Source organism: Pseudomyrmex gracilis, unplaced genomic scaffold (genome assembly GCF_002006095.1).
Source record: "Pseudomyrmex gracilis isolate BER0280 unplaced genomic scaffold, ASM200609v1 scaffold_171, whole genome shotgun sequence".
Taxonomy (NCBI): domain Eukaryota; kingdom Metazoa; phylum Arthropoda; class Insecta; order Hymenoptera; family Formicidae; genus Pseudomyrmex; species Pseudomyrmex gracilis.
Window position 1 is genome coordinate 123,041 of NW_018020755.1, and position 4,286 is coordinate 127,326.

A 4,286-nucleotide genomic window follows, 5' to 3' on the forward strand; every position below is an offset into this window, starting at 1 on the left:
ATTACATATAACATTCAAGAGCGTCATTGACCTCGTTCATCTATAATTAGTGTTCGACTTAAAGTGTGGCTAATTAGTGTTCAATTTAAAGTGAGAAATCATGCGATGAATTACCGATCAATGAGAAGATGACTTACTTCGCGGCTGTGAGATATATTTCATAATCACAGTGTACGAGATCCGGCGCGCGAGATCGTTAGCGATAGCCGATCGCTATCTTTTTTGTTTACACACGATTAGTCTTGTGCGATGTAATTGCACGATGTGATTCGTGCGTTTCATAATTGTTCGTTTCGTTTTGTCCGGCGTTTGCGACAAAATAAAAAGAGATGAGAAAAAGACAACTATCAAGTTCGCGCCAATACGAATGATCCGCGCATCTCGAGAGAGAAGCTATTTGGAAATACTGATCGCAATTAGTTTCCGACAGCTTGATCCAACGTGTATTTATCAGCCAATCAACTTCGAAGCTAAAATCGTTTCTCTTGAAGAGACGCACGCATGAAGGATCACGACTATTACACAGACTTACGCAGTCATTGTGTACGTTTCATTTAAGAAAATGTTCTTCAATAATTGTGTCTCTGTCATCACATTCTCGGAGCTGCGATCGCTTGATCGCAGCTCAACGCGAGCTAGCCAAAAATCGTTGCACGCGGTCGTTAACTTGTCGATATCTGCGATTCCCTGTCGATAGAACACAAGATATTAATGACCTTAGCGACACGTGTAAGCTACTTACGAATATTATTTATGAACAGATCATCGGATAATGAGATTCCATACGATGGATTATCATAGAATCAAGATTTATGTTTCTCATATTGTTTAATAGTGTTAGTCATTAATCATCAGATTATATATGTGCGCTATAGTAGGTACATACACTAACTGTACAAAGGATAAGAAACAAAGTGGTATTTTTAACATTAAATCGCTGACCAATAGGTCGCCGAACATTACTTCTATAGTCATTTCCAAATAAATTGAATTTTCTTCTGTCGCTCCACAGAATTTTTGACCACCAGTAACATATATTTTTGCACATTAAAATTTTTAAATAACTCCTTTGTTTTTTAACTTTTTTGTCAATAAGTTTATATACTACATATACTAGTATATATAACTGCACGGAGAAAAAAAAATTTGCTGGAATAGCAAGAAATTAGTTACTATATGACCAGCAAAGAAACATTTGTTAAGTTTATTAAAATGTTTGTTTTGCCAAACAAAACATTTTGTTGATGAAACAAAAAATTTCGTAGAGTCAACCATTTTTCCTTGCTAACCATATAATAGCAAAACTTTTTTTTTCCGTGTGTATATACACACATCCTACAGTTCTATGGGTACGTGCATATAACTGTATATACTGAAAAAAATGATTCTCTCCTGGACGGATATGTCTTACGGTATCGGCTTCGAAATAGCTTCCTGCTGTGTACAACAATGTATCGTATCGCGCGCATACCTGTAAACGCTGACAGTACACATTTATTCTCCTCAAACGTTAACGCTTCCTGTAATAAAAATTACAGGGACTATAAATTAATTGCATTAAGGTCGTTGTATTATAGTCCGTTAAAGTTCGAGAACTCTATCGATACATATCGAAGCGTATAGCTCCGCAATCAGGCGATTCCATCGAGCCTGAGACGTTAATGAATTTAATTACGACTTAGCTATTCGCCGCTACTTTACGCGCGCGTTCGGCGTTCGATACGATCGGTATCATAAGTCAGTCTCGGCAAACGAGTGAGTTATCCGATTCTCCGCGATATCGTCGCACGAAGGCGCCATTTATCCTTGAACTTGTTGGCAGTCGCATTCCCGACGTCTCGTTGCATTACGATCACACCGACTTTGGTGCGCGGGATGATTTCCTTTCACGGCGCTCTGAATTTTCGCACCTCTCGAGAGTCTTTTCCCTCCTCTCTCTCTCTCTCTCTTCCCCGTGGCGAGGAAACGTATCGCCGCGTAACGAGCCCATAAACATGATGCAGCGCGCCGGTTTTCACCGTTAACGGCACCAGGAAGCGGCCGCGACCGTACCTTTAAGGGTTGAATCGTGATCGGTTGCCTGTTACCTGCCCCGCGCGATTTTCTCGCCTTAGTTTATACCGCCGGACTCGGATACGTTACCGTCGAGCCGGAGAGCGGATCGCGCGCGGTCGTTGCGCGAATCGTTTTGCAGTCGGACGCGAAACGAGCGTGTTACGAGTCCGGCGCTATCAGATTCGAGACGTTGCGCGAAACAATTTCGCAAATGCATCGGCCGCGTTATGTATCTTCGCTTCGGCGCGTCTTTCTCCGCGCCGCGGCATGCGCGCTGCGCGATCACTATAATTATTTCGCCGCTCGTTAAGGCGTAATAGTCAACGGGCGAGTGTTCGCAGATAGACCGCCGATCCGCTGCCAATTCGTGGGGAACGGAACCGTGACCTCTACAAGATTTCTCTCTTTTCCTTTCATCGTTCCATCTCTCTCGCAATCTTTGTGATTCTCTTCTCTACCTCTGTTTTTCTTTCTCCGTTTTCTTTTCGTTTTATTTTCTCGCTTAGCCACGGATTTTTTTTATCCGCAGTTACGTTCCACCTCTTCTTTTTTTCTTTCATGTTGTCCTGCGTGACTCACCCACCCTAATCTTCGCATCTCTTTCTCCGTTCTGGCGGAGGAATGTTCTTTTCATCGTGGAATTTCCATCGTTCCGAAGTATGCATAGCACCATCTTGTACTTTGCCGCGTATTTTTGAAAGCGCATGCTTCGAGAGCGAACTGAATAAAATGATCAAAATTCCAAATACGCGGCATATATTTATTTATAAATGAAAATCCAATAACGTTTTTCTATTAAGGCTCTCGAGAAATCGGTTGAGCTCACTTTCGTAAGCTAAGTTTAGGCATCTTCGCTCTTTTCAATGTTTCAATCCTAAATTACTTCCGTGACGCAAAAGCAATTGCAACACATTTTGCGTTTTTGTAACACAAACCTCACGCGAATCGTATGTAATTATTAACACATTACGATATTATTTTATTCTTGATGTAAAAAACTCACTTTGCGGTCTTAAATTTTCTCCGTTAAAATAATCGTCAATAAACAATATTTATTATAATATTTATTTTTATAGTAAGTCTCATCTTCTATTTAGATATATATGAAACACTTGCAGTACACTTAAAGATTGTAAGGTCGAGTAGAATTTCTCGACCACTTTTTCCGGAACGAGCTTTCTTTTTCGCGCGAACTCGACGCGATTTTGGCAGCTTATAACCCTCGTCTCTCGCTTAACGCATTTCGCATCAGAGAACGCATCGTAACTTACCGTCCCGTATCTCCTTACACTTATCTGCCAGGCTCGTTGTACATTCTCGCGCGAACCCAGCGTGGTTATCTGTGTGACGTATATACGCGGCTTGAGGCCACGCTAATATACGGTTAATGAAACGTTAAGTCGTGCGTGCGCACACACGCGCACATAGTGATGTCAAGGGCCGAAAATACTTTTTTCGTTGTGTTGGACGACCTCGCGTTCTTACTCGTAATTTTCTGGAGACAACCGGCGTCGTTCTCGGACTGACGTCCGAGTTAGTCTCCGCGCGTGCGGCTGTTTGTGCCAGTCGTATATTATTTTGGATTTAGGAAATAATGATAAAAAAAACAATATAATACCCGTCAATAAACAAAATAAATAAACTACTGACATCAGATATTTTCAAGAACTGAAAAATGCGAATTGTTTTTAGGATTGTACGTCGATCTGCGAAAGCCACACGATATGAAACATCGAAGTGTTTAATTTTATGATATATGATCCGAGTTCGTGAATCGCCATCCGTGATGTAAAATTTATCCGTAGCTGAAATTGAGCTGAAATATCCTTGTTAGAAGAATTGTTTCCTTCGTGAGAGCGGAGTCGCGTAATTCGTAGCGGTTCCAGTTGTCTCGTTGGCTCGCGCGGACAAGGATGCATGTCCGCGATTTGTGAATTACGGTTCAGATATACCGCTCGGCCGAACGATGGGTCCCCAGAGTACAAGGGAGGTCAAAGATCGTTTTTTCGTCGTCGACGTACCGCTGGCCACATAGCAAAAGCAACAGAAGCAGCGACGGGTCAGGAGGAAGGGGATGCACCCTTCGAGCGTAATTCATTGTTCCGAGAGCCGTACGTATTTCCGCGCGCGGTGCATCGCGCGCATTATCCAGATAATAGCATCTAAGATGATCATCTCGAATGACCGCGCATCGGCTTGACCTTGCTTCGAAGCGACACAAGCGGTATTTC